This window comes from Leptidea sinapis, chromosome 11 (genome assembly GCF_905404315.1).
Source record: "Leptidea sinapis chromosome 11, ilLepSina1.1, whole genome shotgun sequence".
In the NCBI taxonomy this organism is placed as follows: Eukaryota; Metazoa; Arthropoda; class Insecta; order Lepidoptera; family Pieridae; genus Leptidea; species Leptidea sinapis.
Window position 1 is genome coordinate 9600881 of NC_066275.1, and position 18974 is coordinate 9619854.

The 18974-nt window shown below is 33.3% G+C and overlaps 1 protein-coding gene across 2 annotated transcripts in view; it reads right to left on the bottom strand.

The window, feature by feature from the left end:
• Nucleotides 1-18607, bottom strand: part of LOC126966867 (homeobox protein abdominal-B-like) — a 165909-nt gene extending 147302 nt beyond the window's left edge. For both annotated transcript variants that reach the window (XM_050811143.1, XM_050811141.1), the window contains exon 1: nt 18481-18607. The gene's annotated coding sequence lies outside the window, so the exon portion shown is untranslated. The remainder of the gene's footprint in view (nt 1-18480) is intronic.
• Between the last annotated feature and the right edge of the window lie 367 nt (nt 18608-18974).

An 18974-nucleotide genomic window follows, 5' to 3' on the forward strand; every position in this document is an offset into this window, starting at 1 on the left:
GACTAGCAGCTGCACGCGATGTCGTCCGCGTGGATGCTAGAATGCAGCAAAAATGCTATGTCACTCTCTACCGTGATAATTAGCTATCTATCTAATATACATACCTGATATTCATGCAAAGTTATAGTAAAACAGAAAAAAATACTATAAAATAGGTACTTTAATGGATTCGATAGTGTTTGTAGTAGATAAGTATTATTCAAAAGAAATCAATCTACAGTTTTTGATTTGTTGATGTTTTATTATATCTAAGTACTTATACCTACATAACGATGACTTTTAAACGCTTTTCATTAGCTTCACTACTTTGGGCGCGATTTTGGCCCACTTTAAATGGCCATATTATTTGGGCCAGATAAGATTTTTGTTAATTTATATACCTAATTTCTTCATCTATCGTCGAAAACGCAGGTATTGATGTGCATTTTAAATTTCAACCATTTTCTGTCGAATCAGATTGTGTTTTTTAGTTTTTTTTTAAACTACTTTTTTTTAATAATGTTTGTAGAAGCCTATTTTAAAATAGATACAATTAGAATACCTTTAGTTTGGATGAGGGCAGCGCAGGACCGATCGTCGTGGACATCTTTGCTAGTCGTGCAGTCACAGCTGACATCTTCCAGCTGATATGATGATATCTATGTTAAGTGATCTCTATACCAATACTAGGTGGATCACACGAGCGTTGCCCACTTTTTAGGTAAAGCTTATAAGAGGCCAGCAACGAACTTTAAATTCTTAATGGAGAAGAATGTAATAGAGTGCAAAAAAACCCTTGGCTTAACCCGCCTATGGGTTCATTAAATGCTTGTTTTTGTACAAGAAGTACCTATATTGAATGTTAAATTTCCATAAAAGAGTTTCTAACTAAAGTACCTAATATAAATGTACATTCCTGCGTCAGTAGGTTGAGATAAGGACTTAAAAAGCTTTGGTGTATCTACTTACCTCCTACCCCGCAACAAACTTATATTACTTCATTCGTGTCATAAACTTCTATTTAAAAGCGATATCTACACCTATTACTCAGATGTACTTAGGTAAACTACTTCTTCAGTATTTTCAATTCATTTGTAACCCTTACCATATTTTGCAAAGGTACGAAGGTAGGTATGTATCTACATACCTAACTACCTACTCTAATTTTCGTTTGTATTCAGCAAATTCCTGCCTCTTTAATACCAATTCCCACTCACCAAGCGTTAGTAGGTATATACATATGTACCCATCTTCACTCCAAAGTTCATTAGATTCACTTACGTCGAAATAAACTAATTAGACACCCCTCTAATAGGGACGAAATAATTATTAAATTAAAATGTAGCAGCGCCATCTCTGCGTAATTATAAGAAGCAATTTAATAGAGTTTCAAGAGCGCATGCGCGACAAAAATGGCTACCGATCAATAGCATTGCCACCCCAGTCACCCCCTTGAGAAAGCGAAAACAAAATTTAAACCAAACACATCTATATTCCAGGGGTATAAGTGTTGATTTTGAATAAAGTCCTCAAATATCTTGGCGGGATCTTTGTTTGCGACCATCTTGCCGGCTATGCATTGTGCTTATGTAGGTTACCTAAATCCTACGCCAGGCTTTTACGCCTTTGATATCTTATGAGGATTATGTAAGTAAATGGATTGTGCCTTTAAATTGGTATTATCTGGCTTCATTTTATTACTTTATTATTTCTATGCCTATTCGACTTTTATAATACAATACCTACTGATTTTACTCGATTCGAAGAAAACTTATCTAACCAACATCCTACCAATACCTAAAACGATGTTTGTTTGCCCAGCTTACTTGCAATCAAGACAATAATTGTAATTCTTACTTATAAGTAAAGGGCCAATGTTAAAAGAACTGCTGAAAAGCACTAATTAGGTAATATTCAGTTTGCTATAGTACGTATAGGCACGTTCCTGATACCCAGCCAATAAACGATTAATTTTGATTATTTCATGCCTTTGAACCCCAAGTAGACAAGTAGGTACTTGATGATACTTACGTTAAGTGGTTTAAATTCCTACTACTTGGATTCTGTACCTATCTGCCTTAAAAGATAATGCATTAAGAATTTTGCTACATATGTATTTCTTATTATTTATAATATGTATCTATTAATGTTATTACCACTGGTGGATTTAAATAGATAAAAAACCTCCAGACCTTACTCCAATAGAACACTAGGTTCCTACCTACTTATTTTATGAGACTAGAAAACTATATTAGTGGTTTTCGTGAGTCACCTTTTTAAAGTAAACATATTTCTTCGATAAGAATGAATCACCGTTGAGATGGTATGAGTAACCGTACTCTAAAATAGAGTATTGTACCTACTCTATATTATGTAGACGAACTCTGTGATATATAAAACACTAGAATAAATAAAGTATGCTAAATAGAGAATGCTAAAATACTCTTTTTTACACAATATTTGCTATACTAGTGCCAGTCGTGTAATATTATGCAAGCCCAGTAACATAACTAGTAAATACTTAGTAGTTAAGAAAAACTAAAAAACACGCTTTATATAGATAACCTAACTAAAATATATAAAATTAACATCAATTTCATAAAGTTTTTTTCTAATTTTGCAAATTGAAAAACGGAATAATTTTATCAAATTAATGTAATGTCATCGGTCCTCGATAAATCTACGAAGTTTGAACTAAATCTGGCCGTTTAAAACGGTCAAAATCGCGCCCAAATGAGTCGATAACAAGCAAACATACATACAGGTGTAGCTAAACTTAAGTTACATAACATACTTAGTTGATTTTAATTAAATTATATATAAAAAAAATACAGATAAATTACTAAAAAAAAGTCCACTATTTACTGTTAATACGTTGGTATCCTCAATTCCCCAAGCCATATTCGGACGTTTCTGAACGCAGCCACTAATGTCAATCTTATGTCACAAGTTGTTTAGAGAAGTGTGGCATTTTTAAAAAAAATATAAAATAAAGGACGAGATGAGCAGGACGTTCAGCTAATGGTAGTTGATACGCCCTGCCCATTACAATGCAGTGCCGCTCAATATTATTGAAAAATCCAATAATTCTGAGCAGCTCTACAAATGCGCTCGTCACCTTTAGACATACGATGCTAAGTCTCATTTGCCCTTCAGACCGAAACACATCAACAACTGATTCACTGCAGAAATAGGCGCCGTTGTGGTATCCATAATCTAGTCGGCATTCTGTGTAAATGAGCCTCCCACTGGTGGCTGTTAACGACAGTCAAAAACTATCCTCTCGTTACAGATGATCTTTTCTCTCGCACGCTGTATCTATACGTTGGTATATTGTATATCTATAGGTTCAGCTGATGAATAAAATAATCTTAACTATTTTTTTTTATATAAACTGACTTATCTTGCACTATAACCACTAAGTTACATAGTTAAAACTGCAGTGTTGCCAGTTAATAAATTAGATTAGGTTATTTATTAGCTTAGAAATTTATACGTCTACCTAGCCTCATGACAGCAGACCAGGTTTATTACTTTTGAGTGCATGACTGATACGTCTTACACTCGCGATACGTATGTCATTTTGTTTTAGTGTGCGTGCGTTGCTGAAAATAGAGGCTAACTGTATGCCGCTATTTTCTTCGACGTGTTCGCAGCTGTCACAGTTTATTTAGACGCTTTTTAAATTATCTAAGGCATGTTGATTGGGTGATAACAAGTTCTATGTTAACATGAAATAATGGAAATCAAACCGCTGGCAGTTATCTCGGTCAACGGATCAGCCTAGAGCTATCCAACGCGGAAATGCTGCCAGTATACTTGGTACCTACACTTCCCCGTTACGATACTTTTACGGCCGTTCCCAATATAAGTACTATCTACAGATAGAGATAAATTACTACCTTCTTCTGTCAGTAATTAGCTGTCAATAATCTGAAGTCATATTTATTGGGACGCGTGCATTGCAATTTCCATACAAACTTCTATCGCTGGTAAGGTATACGTCGTCCCATTGACACACAGCGTGTAACGTGTACGGATAAGGTGAGTTACCGTCGATAAGTTTATGGGGACAGAAAAATCAACGATAGTTACGTATCTCAAGTAAGAGATAGACTGAATATTGGGAACGGCCGTTAATTTATTATTTAATGTAATCATAATATTGTAAATATAGTTATAAGATTTGTTTTTTAAATAATTTCTATTGTGTGAACATTCATATTAAATTAATTTAAATAGTTCTAACACTTATCTACTGATATCTTTAATTTTATTTATATGTTTAAACTTGTATTATCTTTTATATTGCAGTTCGTGAGGTATCTTCGTAGATGTATCAATAATGAACCGGATGATTTTAAAAACGAAGTCTTGGGACGAGAGGAGACGAAGAGGTACAAAAAACTAGAAAGAGAAAGCGAGTCTATTGTTATTGTAACCGATTTTCATTGACAAGTCGTAAACAGTCAGTCTGACGCTTATGGCCTAAGCACGTATGACGTTTGAGTGTGTTTGTTGCATCATTTTAAATTTTGCATATTATATTGTAAATGAAATGATCTGTAAATCTTGATATAAAAGAGTGGCAATGAGTTTCTTGCTACTTCTTCTCATTAGCTCAACCCTGTACGAAGTAGCGGTAGATTCAATAAGTTTTTTTTTTTTTGACATTCATAAGTGTCATTTCCGTGACCTACGTGAATAAACTGATTTTGATTTGATTTGCACATGATCGGATTTGGTATGGCCAACCGTCGGACGCGGTCTGGTAGCGGACCATATACGATGGTATGTCAGATTGTCCGTTCGCACAAAATTATTATTGTTACCGCCCGGACCGTATCGAGTACTGACGTCAGAAACGCCGGACCATTTGGTGCGAGGCGACCACCCATGGCTACCGGACCACTCGATGGTCGCGCCGTACCAAATTTGGCCATGTGTGTAAGCTATTAGCATTAACCGCTTAGTATTTTGAGTAGCCTTAACTTATTAAGCCACTAAGCTCACACATATTGAAAAATCATAAAAGAACCGACTTCAAAAACTGAAAAGTATCGTCTAGTAAGTCGGTTTTTTTAAACGTAGTTTGATTTTTATTTTTTTTTTACATTTGAGTGTCAGTTAATAATAATATATAATCAACCTGACTGAAAATTCCAAAAGAAGCCGAACCTACACGGAAAACAATTATGTCATCCAGGTGGATGAAAATTTTCATAAAATGAAAACTACTAGGCCAAACTATGTAAAATTTAAAAAGAATTACGTAAATCGGATCATAAATCTCAGAGTAATCGGTGTACATACATGAAAAAAAATACCGTTCGAATTGATAACCTCCTCCTTTTTGAAGTCGGTCAAAAAGAGACCGACCAAGCTGTCAGATCGTCTATACGCTAGTATATTTTAAATAAATGACACATACCTACTTTTCTCTTTCATTCCATAACTTTTTTATTTGTGGCCGCGTTCTGACCCATGTTGGTAACGACAGGGGCGTGCATTAGGTTTCTAGCTAGGCAGCCACTGTATATCTAACTAGTCGTAGTTGAGCTTTGGAATATACAGCCTAGATATTGCTTACCTTAGGTATTTAATATCTAGCGTAAGGAAAAATCTTATTAGGTTGTTTAATGTTTGGTTATAAAATAACGGAATCAAATTGAATAAATCAACTTAAACACTAGCCCCCTTATTCATAATAGTCTCCTAACTTAAAGCATTGCTAATTCTCACTCTGTCTTCATCTATTGACCTAAGTCAGAATGAGAAAAAACACTCCTTAGCGGCTGTTTAAAGTTAGCAAACCATTATGAATAAGGGGGTAAGTATATTTATTTAGGTTCATCACGAGATAGGCACTGCCTAACTGCCTAATTGGGTGACGAAACAATGGGAATATTCTGAATTTTTAACGAATAATTTGTATGTCTTAATCTGTCACACATGGTTGGTAGGTTTGTAAGATACCTACGACGTAAAAATAGTGGATAGGTAGGTAAGTGGTTGTGGTGGCAAAAACATCTGAACTAATAAGATTTTATGGCTTACTGGGGCACTTCATAGGAGGTACATTAGGCCGCTCAGACCATAGATTAATTCGATAACAAAGTTTTGCCGATATTAGCGAGACATACTTAGATAAGGCCGAAAAGTGCAATTCTATCTTCAAGGACTTTCATTTGTAATGGTATTTTGTTTTTTGGTGCAATTTTAAGCAATAGGTAAGCTTCCTTAATTATAATACTCCAATTAAATACCTGTACCAACCATTTTAAAGTAGGTATTGTAAGTATCTTTAATTAGATGTTATTTAATAGGTAAGTAGGTACCTAATTAAATACTACAAAAATCAATCCAAATAAAAAATCAGCAGTTTTCCTTCATTTTTTATTAACAGTCTATAGATATTATTGCGAAAATAGATTTTTAAATTTTGCTAATTTCTGTATATATATATACCTAATAATTTTTTGAATAATATACCTTCCTACATAGTTAAATCAAAAAGATACGACTGTTAAAATTAATAATATTATTTTACTTATTACCTTAACAGCGCCACCTGTCCATTCATTTCTGAACCTCTATCACTCTCAGGAGAAAATACAGTGCAGCATTCTTCCATTCTGTTTTGGGGAACAGTGACATCTATTGGAGACATGATATAAAATTATAACGTACAATTTGAAAAGTAAGCATCTCTGCGGAAATAGATTCACATCCTCACGTTGCTGATATTATAATTACACAACAGGTGTCACTATTTACAAATATCTTAATACTTAAAATTTTTTATATTATGTTTTAATTTTTTTGTTGCATACTAGTCCTTCATGAGGGAAAAGCATGACTTTGACCTAACCAGGCATTTTTAATCTTTCGGGGGCTAGCATCTGTGCTCAAAGCGCGCCTGGTAAGTAGGTATGTTTAGTTAGATACCTTCAAACAAACCTTTAGGTACCTTTGTCATATTTGGGTTCTTTGTTACATAAGATTACAGAGGTTTCGAAAATATTTATTACCAATTTCCTATTCCAACCAATAAATTTCAATTAGGTAGATAATTACTTTATAAATTCTTGATTCTAAGTCAAAAGAAATACCTACTAGGTACAACTCTATATTCTGGGCTAGGTAGGTATAATATAGTTTAGATAGTAACTGAATTATTGGGTTGAATTTTGAAATCAATCGACCAACAAATACCCATGCTTATCTTAATTTCTATATCTAAAAAAATATGGTCGATTTGTACGTCAATGGGTCGATAACAAAAGATAATAATAAATTATGAAGCTGTTCATTGATAAATTCCAATGATTACAAATTGACCTCACGATTGGTTAAGTATTCAAAAAAGAATGTATTATCTGTATCAGTATTGGTTGATACCGCCGCCATTTGTAAAGGGACGGGCTTGGCTCCGCCTTTAAAACGCCTTCCGTTCTGCCATATTTGAAATCAGGATTCCCCATCGTGCAAAAGGGAGGCGCTGAGATAACCCTACTAAGTTATGCAGGTACTTTATAGCGGTAAACTGATTGGGAAGGGGATGTCGCCTTAATTTTTCAACATAATGTTGTGTGAAGAGGTGAATGATCTATACCAATGGGCTTAAATTATGTTTGAATGAAGTTAAAAAATACACCCGTATTTTCTATTATGAGCTAATTCATTAGATTGACACACGTTCCTTAAAACTCCTTTCAATCCTATTCTTAATTCTTAATTAATTAATTTAATTCAATCTTAATTCCTTTAAATTCAAATCCTTAATAAATATGGGCATATGAGAGCAATAAAGCAATTATGCTGCTATTAAGTAAGAAAAGTTTAATTTACCCAAAATTTAATTTGTATTTTCGTAGTTATCATACGAAATTGCAATGTTAATTTGTCATTATTTTATTGCAAAATCTGTAATTTAAAATGTTTGAGTATTTTTGTCAACATTCGTAAGCTTTTCAAAGGTGTTTGAAAATTTGATGAAGCACTACGGAAGTATTTGTTTTCCGAGGAAAAAACATCTTTGAAAAAAATCTCTCGTTGCAGAACTCGGCAAATCAACATCTCCTGAGGATGCCTCGTGTAGAGGCGGAACAATATTTTCTTAGAATGTCCTCTCTCAGAGCGGCAACTGTTTGTAAATTCAAAATGTATTTATTTTTTTTCTCTCACAGTCATATAGTAGGTATACACAGTTTATTAGTGCCTACCGATCCATATTAAGCCTAATACCTATGCCTTTTATTTTTTATCTCATGACATTTATATAATTAATTATAGACTTCCGCATTGTAACGCCTATGAATTAGTTTTCTGAATAGGTAATAATTTTCTACAGATATCTAAAGATTCTCATGAAATAAATTAGTGTTTTTTTTTAATTTAAGATACCTATACGTAGGTGACTGGTGTAGTTATTGAGATGCAGTAGGTATACCTACCTACATATAGGTAGGTAGGTACCTAGGTCTGTACCTACCTACCTACCTACCTATATAGGTAGGACAGACATCTGCACAGCGCGCGGTTCACTTAATTTCCCGGTTAGTTAACTTTACTACCGCCGGCTGATTGGATATTGATTAGAACCACCGTTTCACTGGTAAATGGTGATTTTTATAAAATAACATCGTACAACTGCACATTTACACTCACTACTCGATTGTAATTACCAATGTGAGTTTTATGAGCACTCTTGATTAAATAAAACATGGCATTAAATCGGTTTTAAATGGAATTTCTAATGTATGAAGGTTTATCTGTTGGTAGTAGGTAGCTGTTATTACTGTTGTCTTGAAACTGTCGAGTGTTTCTGAAATACTTTTATTAGGAAATATCTTATCTTCTTAATTCTTGTATTTATAATCTGAATCTCGGAAACGGCTCTAACGATTTTTATAAAAATTAGTATACAGGGGATTTCGGGGGCGATAAATCGATCTAGCTAGGTTTCAATTTTAAGAAATGTAGTTTTATCCGTGTTTTAATGAAACAGCTACAATAGCTATAGAAAACAAAGGTAAATTTCGCCTTTATATACAAGACTATAGCTCAGATGGGACATTGGGTGATCCGGAAAGCAGAAGACCCCGAATCGAAACCAGATGTCCTATTAGTTTTTTTTTGGTTCAAGTTTTGTACATTCTTAAAAATCCGAGCAAGGCTTGGTCGTCCGGATATTTATAATTATAGTAATACGTTAAATAGATTGGGAGGTTATAGAGTTTACCTTCCTAAATCTGAAGTGCCCCAGGGCACTAAATTTTTCAGACACACCAATGTCGAGTGTGCCATACGGCACCCTACTCCCTCACCAAGTTCTGGTCCTTATTTTGTATATAAAATGATTTATTTTGCATGGTCTTATAGCTTGTTTAAATAGCTTTCTAATACATTCAATCAAATCATGTTAGTTGTAAGCAATTTATTGCTAGTCGTCGCCTAAAGTCGCGCCGATCTATACCTACTGCTTACCTGATGGCACCTACATGATCACCACAGCCCGTAGGTAGGTATGTACTCTCTACTGTAGGACCAGAGGAATCACGAAGACTATTACCGCCGTTACAAAGCGTTAAAACCACATTGGTATGCAGCGTGCGAGGATCGAACAGATGGAAACGAGTAGAGAGTCAACTGTTCTACCTATTGCGCCAAGCTTCAATAATTGAGGATGGATAAAAATATTGCACCTACATTGCATTTAACAGTATCGAATGGTTAAGAGAGGTTAAAGAAGACTGTAAAGTAGTACTTAAGAAAAAATTAAAAGAGCACTTCCTTAACGTCTCCACATAAGCCTTAATATTAATTAGTATTTATATATAATATTTATATTAGTATTATATAGTATAGTTTAGTTTAGTTGTTATATGTATACAGGTAAGATTTTACTATGTGTTTTAGGAATATTATGAATTAATAACTAAGTAATGTATGTGTATTAGTAATAGTGTAGATAACTTACAAATTGGTATTGTTTAAATTATTATAGACGCACGATATTATAATATAGATAGTCTAAGAGCGTAAACTCGCCAGCAAACTGTTGCTGGCGAGATGCAAAATTTAAGTACCAACTGTGCATACTTTTATAATTAAATAAATTAAAAAAAAAATAACTAAAGACCTACTACTGACTACTACTTGTCTGTGGCTACTGAAATAGATATAAAAATAATATATTTAGTATAGGATGAGAGACTTGCGTCACATATTGCAACAACACTTGGTAAACTTCATGGGGAGACGAACTGTTAAGAAATTCCCAGCAATTATTTTGGTTGGCCTGTGCAGAACCAGACATACCTACCCATGCCGTTTCTCAAATGAAGTATGTATGAAAAGAAGTGACAGTAAAATAAAATAAACAGTATTCTACAACCAAAGGGAGAGGGTTTCAAATGTTGATTTTTAAACATTATTTATGTAAGTTAAAGAAACATAGCCAACCCTATGTGTATAAGTTGTATAGTTCAATTCATTATGCTTAATTGATATTCATCTACAGCTGTACATCCAAATTTGAATTGAAATTTTATCTGTTTTAAATTATTTATTTATTGTTATGAAAATAAATGTATGATTGAACTTAAGACGTTTCCAATTAATGTTATGACTTCAATTAACGGTTTGATTTGAAAATTTATTGAAGTAGGCATTACTTTGCGGAAATCCATAATTATACAAATGATTTAAGTTTTCTTTAGTGTTAATTCCAAGATTCAAAATGCCATCTCCAGTCTCTCCACTCCAGTCTCGTGCCAGATTTTGGCGAGACAACACGTCCTGAGGATGCCTCGTGTAGAGGCGAAACTCGTGTCGAATTGCTTAAAAACAATTATATGGCGAAACAATTATAAACAATTATAATTAATTATTATATTGGCGGAATTAACACTAAAGAAAACTTAAATCATTTGTACAGTTTTGATTTGATATGATTTGAATGCTTCAAATAACACTAAAACTCCCAATTGTTTGTGAAAATCATCTACAGTTAAATTACAGTAATAGGTGGTGATAGGAGTTCAATACAGATAAAATATCCATATAGGTACATGATTCTTGCCTATTAACTCAATTATCATTTAGTGTATGGAATTTTAACGACAATGATTTTAAACAGAATGACAACAAATTTGAAATAACTGACTAAGAGATATGTAGTTTCCTATTATAACGCAAAAATTTATTAGTAAAAACTATAACGTAGAATAAGCTTAAATCAACAAACAAAATTGAACAATTATGTTAATCAAAAATGCTTGAAAGCAAAACTACAAAATAAAAATGAATGTTATTTTTCATAACAATTAATGTTCAAAATCGGTCATAAATTACTTATACGTTTGAATGCCTTTAAAAAGCATTTTATTTACCTATAGGTTACCTAATACTAAAGAAAAATAATATATTAGAACGAATTAAATTATTCATGTTGGTCACACGGACTAGTGAAAAAAGGAGGACTCTGCGCCGTGATTTTAGCAAGTGAAGCACCTTTATGCTAGTATGTGTGCGGTTACGGGGTATAGCAGATACACTTTTTTTTCTCCCTTTAATAATCATATATCAACAAATACATTTAAAGTATTGTTTTTTCACTTTTTCACAACGTACGACGGCATTATTAAAATATTTTATTGCGACGCAAACTGATCTGTCACAGACGATGGCAAATCTCATAATGGCGGCCGATCGGCTTGTATTAGTGTAAGTGTATGCGTGGGGCTATGTAGTTACACATTTACGGGCTTGTTTTGGTGACTCACTGTTATGTAAGGTGACACGGTGTCCTTTTTATCTTACTCGTCCGTGGTTGGTCAATAGTTTTTGACATTTATTATAAACTAGCTGACCCGACAGACGCTGTTCTTTCAATAGACAAAATGTAGGTAAGTATTCGGTTATAATCTAGTTTAAAGCCATCGGAAATGTGTAATCTTATTTAATAAGTTTAAAATTAAATTAAAACGTATTTCTGAATGATTATATTATATGTAGTAGGTAATAAAAAATGATAAGGATTCATATCGTATTTGTGCTGACAGCTTTTACATCACCGCTATGCTATTGCCAAATTCTTAAAGTATTAAAATGTATATAGTAAGTTATACTTAAGAGATAGACATTTGCCATCGCAGACTTTTCTGTAGACATAAGATACACAATTCCACCATACATTATTTTGTTATATCTCAAATGGTTTTAACAGCGTTTTTGTTGAAAGCTTTCAGAAGGCTTATTTTTTTCCGACACCTTCAACAATTACTATTAATGTATACTAAAATGGATATAAAAACTCAACAAATTATATACTAAAATCTTCCTTGAGAACCACGCTATCCATTGGTAAAAAACCTGAAAATCGGTGCAGTAGTTTTTGAGATTATCGCGAACAGACAGACGCGGCGGAGGACTTTGTTTAATATTATGAAGTGATCTAATTGCCGCTGCACTTGTTGGGTCAGCATCGGTACGCGCTAGGCTAGTATTAGATACAAGATTTTAAACTTTCTTATTAATAAACGCAATGTAATGTTATTCCAAGCTTAAAATTACTTCTCCCTGTCATGTAATTCTGTAGTGACAAAGATAAGATAAAAACAAAATGCTTTAAATTTGGAATAACATAACTTCGCGCTTATTAATAACACACAAATGGTGTGGCGCTTCTAAAGTCATCCATGTCGTTACGACCAGGAAATAGAAAGCTATTTTCATTCTTTTTGTATAAGTAGAATAGGTATATGCTGTTAGTCCTGGTGATTAATTTTATCGCGAGCAAGAAATATTCGACATTAGTAGATATAGTTGGAGACGGACAAGAACACTGTCGATATTAAAATAATATTGAAAGGAGGACGTACATTGTCGTCATCTTTCATAAAAAAGTCGGACATCAATTCAGGATACGAAAATTCGCCCGCATCAAGTCGATTTCTTGTATCCCACAACCGCGCGTTTCGTATGAATATCATTCCCTCGAACAGCCACACACACTTTGTGGCCTTCAAGCATAGATCATAAACACTCCGGCATTCCTTGACCTCTGTTATTTTGGATGTCCATGGAATTTCCATTAGATGAGCTCTTGCCTGTTTTCTCCCGTCTAATTAACAAGGTAGGTAAGTCTAGAACGTGTAAGTCTTACTAGAAAATGATGCAATTATGCCAGATGTACTCAGCGACGATGGAGTCCATTCACATCAACTGTATTGTTTATTTGTCGCCGATATTTTTTCATTCCCTTTTCCTTAAAGTAATTGGCAGCTTACTTAAAAGCTGTTTTAATAGAACCATCAATCAAAGTGCTCTGCAAAAGATAAGACGTCGATTTAAATTGTTTTTCTTATTTTTTCCTGAGTAAATGAACGTGCTGAAAAGCAGTGTTGACTTGGATAATCCAAGTCAGCACTGCGTTAGTATTGTGATAGTTTTGTCCAACGAGTGATTTCTGTCTTAGGCGAACAACGTAACAATCTATTTTATGAAATATAATTAAATACAGCAATAAATCGAAGTAAAATTATAAAGCTTATAAAATACAATGCTGCAATTATTTCAACCAATTAACTAGCGGTTGGACAGCAATTATGTTTCAGTGTTCTCCGCTACTTCAACTTATTTCCTACTAGAAAATTTGTAAGAGAAATGTTAAACCGTTATGCAATTATCTAGAAACAGAGTACTTACAACGTATTGTTCGAGAGAAGCTATAAACCATTATAGATAAAATTGAAATTTACAACCGTATCAATACAAATAGCGTCTTATAAATCATTCGAAATTCGTCTATCACGAATTACGATTCGCTAAATGAATGACACCTCGGCCGTAAAATCATTATATGTATTGAAATGATTCGCCCACGTGCAACTCTTTAGAATCATATCCCTATTTCTAATCTGATGAACATAAGGTTCAAAATGTATATGGTTCAGTAGTGAATAAGTAAAGATTGAGTTTTATTACAATATATATCTCGATGTAGAAGTAGACACCCAAGCAGTAGATTAAGAACGAATGCTTTACGCAACATTAGGAGTCGTAAAATGATTCAAGAGGTCGATTTAAAGGTTTTACGATTTGTTATTACAATAAAGTGATAGTACCATTTATATTGTGTACTTTTTGTATTTGATTACTTTCATATTATTATAATGAAAGCAACGAGGTAAGCTTTTTCGAAAATGCATCATGAGCTGTAGAACTGTATAGAAACTTTTAAGCGGAGAGCAAACATGATATGATGGATGAAAGACGATCGACTACACAGTTTCGTAGAGAGAATTTGAAAAGAATTTATTTGAATGGGAGAGGTCTATCTTTCTTATCTAAGCATACATTAATATTAATAAGGAATAGAACATGTCTTAAAATTAAACCTTGTAAGACCCCCATTTATCATTTCATCGAGGAGAAGAAACTTTTGGTTCACATCCACCTTTTGTAGTCTACAGTTTAAATAGGAAATCGTTATATCCAATGATATATCCAATGCCGTAATGGTGAAGATTTCGGTCCTATATTTTGTTTACCACAAAATCGAAAGCTTTGGATAAATAAGAAACGTTGGATAAATCAGTTTCAACCTACAATCTTACATGTATTAATTTCGATACTTCTTGTATTATACAATCATTGTTATTACATAGTATGATTATTGTTCCTAATATAGGATGCAGATATTATATACCTAGTTTCATTGAAGCATTGAAGGTAATGTCAAGTTGGATATAGAAGACAAAGAACTTAATATTATAAATTTGTAACTTTTATGTATGTTTCAATATTTGGTACTCAATCACTTTAATTCAGCTGAATACATATTAATAAAATTTGACATACATATATTACAGATATATAGATAAGATATATAGATCATAAGCTAGATTACCAAAATTTAATAACATATTTTATTATTGTAAGGCAACGCAAGTCACACTTACCGCAAAAGTGGTTATAAAGTCATCTTTATAAAATTGATTCATTTTTCTGTACGATATAAAGTTATGAGAGTAAATTACATTCACCGGAAGAAACAGCTCGTCACCTTGACATAAAAGGTGTTAGTCTTGGTAGCCCAGAAAATAGTGCTTGCACATTATTCTTTGGCGGCAGAAATAGTAGCGTTGGAACACATCTGTAAGTCTGTACTAGCATCCTGTACAGCGCCTGTCATCAAGAAACCTGTTTTTACACGATTTTTACTAGCTTCACCTGTATGTATGTATGTTTGTTTGTAACCGACTCATTTGGGCGCGATTGTAACTCACTTTAAACGGCCAGATTTCATTCATCAAACTTCGTAGATTTATCAAGGACCGATGACAATAGATACATCAATTTGATTGAAAAGAATAGAAATTATTGCATTTTTCAATTTGCAAAATAAGATTTTTGTTAATTTATATAATTTTTTCATGTATCGTCGACAAGAGTGTGTTTTTTTGTAGGTACTTTTTTAGCTTTTTTTATTGTTGTTAAATTTAAAGCTATATTTTCTAGTTAGTTAGTCATTTACTAGTAAAGTTGAAACGTTTATTTAATGTTCGTATAGTAAAATTATTTATTTATGTGAATTAATATATCCACAGGGCTAATTATTGGAGTTTTTTGTTATGTTTCACTTAACTTTTTTGAAGTGATAACTTCTTATGAGTTGGTAAACCACTGTGTAACGTAACGCGTTACGGCCCCCGTCTGTCTAACTTCCTTTTCTCTCAAGTATACGGTAACGGTAGACAGGCTCCTCTCTCTCTCTCTAAAGTCTAACCAATTGTTACTTTTATAGGATTAAATAAAATACTTATAATGTACATATACAAAATTCTAATGCACATATGCAAGAATGCATATATAATGTAAATAAGAATATAATCTGTATATAGATAATAATTTGTGAATGTATATTAAATTTTCATACATTACGTCAATTTACAGTCCTAACATTTATTTGTTTAACTACAATGACAATAAATACCTAGTTGTAAAATTTAATTCTGGAGATCAGAAACTTAATACAGAATACTATAGTTACTATACTATACTATAGTTACAGAGTATCAAACTTAAAGCTTTTGATATTTGGTTGGATAGACTCATGCTCAAAATTTTATGGACAGACAAGGTACTAATCTTTCAAGAAGTGCTTGAAAGATTAGTTACCTTGTCTGTCTTATATAGAAGAATGAGAAAGAAGATATAGGTTGTTGAAATCGTATATAAATAGAAAGTTGCTATGGCCTCATCTACAGAAACAATAAATATGATTAAATCAGACGGATCATTGAGAGCAAAATAGAACGGGAACAGGGGAAGACAGCGTAGGAGGTTAACGTGGCATGACAACGTTAAATCTTGGATGCTGAGAGAGCTGACGAGCTTAAAAGAAAGGCTGAAGATAGAGAAGCATATAGAGAAATGATCCGCAATACCCCTTAGGGGGATATGGTACCAGAAGAAGAGGATGTACATACGCATACAAACAAACACGTCATAGACAATATACTAACGTTTAGACAGATAAAGCGTGCGAGAAATAAGAATATCTGTAGCGGAGATACAGTAGTATAGAAAAGGAAAGCGAATCTATTGCTACTGTAACCGATTTTGATTTACAAATCGTAAACAGTGAGCCGCGCTTGGCTACATTGAAAAATCCCAACTCTACGTGCTAATATATTCTAAGTCTATGGTCTTGACATTATTTGCCTGCCTTTTTCCACACATACCTTTGATAAATTATTTCTTGTTCTTGGTACCCCTAACCCAGCGCCTTTTTAACCGACTTCAAAAAAGGAGGAGGTTCTCACATCGTCGGGATGTTTTTTTGTTTGTTACCTGAAAACTTTCGACTGGGTGAACCGATTTTTGATAATTCTTTTTTTATTTGAAAGCGGGTGCTTCCCATGTGGTTCCATTGTAATTTGGCACCGATTCCAAAAATGACAATAATCGAAACTAGAATTAGATTAATTAATTAGATTGTATAAAAATACGCAATTATTATTATACTTTTTAGTGCATATTACCAATATCTATTGTTCTGAAATAGTGTTTTTGAAGTCGGTTGCTATTTTAGTAATATTTTTTTAATATTCCTCTGAGCTGATGGTAGCATGTACGCCTAGATCGACCTTTTCCATCACGTACATCCACAGTTGCTCTATAAAGAGAACTCACTTGATGGGAAGTGTAAGGCGACCGCCTATGAACGTCCACAATACCAGGGGTCAACAGATGAGTTACCGGCCTTTAAGGTGGGAGTATGCTCTCGGCTCGGGAAAACTACAACCGCTAATTAAATCCACAAAGTGACTGCGAAAGAAGAAGCTCCTCACACAACGTGCGGTCGTAGAATGCCAGTGGTCACCATGAATGCGAGTGGAATTTTGCATTTTGACGTTATCTCACAAATTCTATTAAATTTTATATTAAAAATCCATATAAGTGCCTGATCAATGTTTTTATTTAACAGGTAGGTACTAGTCGGACTATCGTTATATTTTTTTTTACCCTTAATTTCAAAACTGAAAGCTTGTTTATTATTTTTATTAAACTAAATTTAATAAAAAATAACTAGAATTAGTGTTACTTTGCGGAAAACTATTTCTACTTAAAATGTTATATTTTTATTATATTATATATTAATCTTTAGTGTTTATTCTGCAGATTTAATCACTTCAACACGTATTTCGCCTTTACACGAGGCATCTTTAGGAGCTGCTCTCGCTCTCTAACACCATATATCAGTTGCAAAAATATTATTTCTATTTCAATTGGTTATTTTTAAATAGATAGTCCTTTGTAATGTAAATAAGTTTGCCTGTTCGATCCGCTCTACCTTTGCTTCAAAGAGGTTAGAATATTTTAAATAATTGTAAATGGTATTGGATTCTGTATGAAAAACGGACTTAATACTTGTCCTAATAAATTAGTTAGAAAAGATAGTAAAATATAAAATGATAAAATTCAGATTTCACTTAGAATAATATGAGAAAATCGTTTATTGTTCGTTATAAGTTTGTAGCATTATTTCAAAGCTATATTTAAAGCAAGTGTATTTTCAAATTGTATTAATATTCAACACATAATTACATAATTGTAAATGGTGAGGTATATTTAGGTAACTACTACGTAACTTCAAAAAAATATTAGATGAAACAGGAAGTATGAATCTGATTAAGGATATCCACTCATCAGGAAGCTTTTATGAAGTTGGTAATACGCAGATTATGTAATAAATAAAAAGAGACAATAATTTAATGCTTCCATGATTAAAAAACACGATCCTGTCTAAACGAAATCCAATGATAATTGTGACGACAGTACACACTGAACATCCCGTGATTAACACACAAATAGAACAATCTAAAAAGTCAGTTGATTAAACAAACAAACGGCCAAACAGCCAAAGATCCCGACAATCCCGCTGTTTGTACAACAAACATCGCTTGAGGCCGAGCAATTATCACTTACCTGCGACATGCGATCATAACACTGCACAGATTTATAGTCGATAAACTGGTATCATCACTTTTACTGGTGTTGTAAATTAATTACACTATTCGTGCGCTTGTTCGCGGCCGATCGCGGCGGGACCGTATGGCGGTATGCGCCCACCAGTCGGGCGGAGCTAAGTCACTCTCATCGAACGCTTGACTGTTGAAGCTCTACGAAGCGCGCGCCGTTCTATCTTGATACAAACATCCCTCCAGAATGACTCGAAATTCGTCTCGCCTTTCTCAAGGGCTGTATATGTAGCGTCTCTACAGGAGACTCGAGTGTTTTGAATGTTTTTATCGATCGAGCGCCATTGCGATTTGGCTTTTTCTGTTCTTAATACTCTTTGAAGTGGTAAAATTTTACTGTTTGAAATATCTGATATTTATAATGTAGAATTCCTTAATATTTAATATTTGTTATATGATATATATGCTTATTTAAAGTGTTCTTTAAATGATACGTTAACT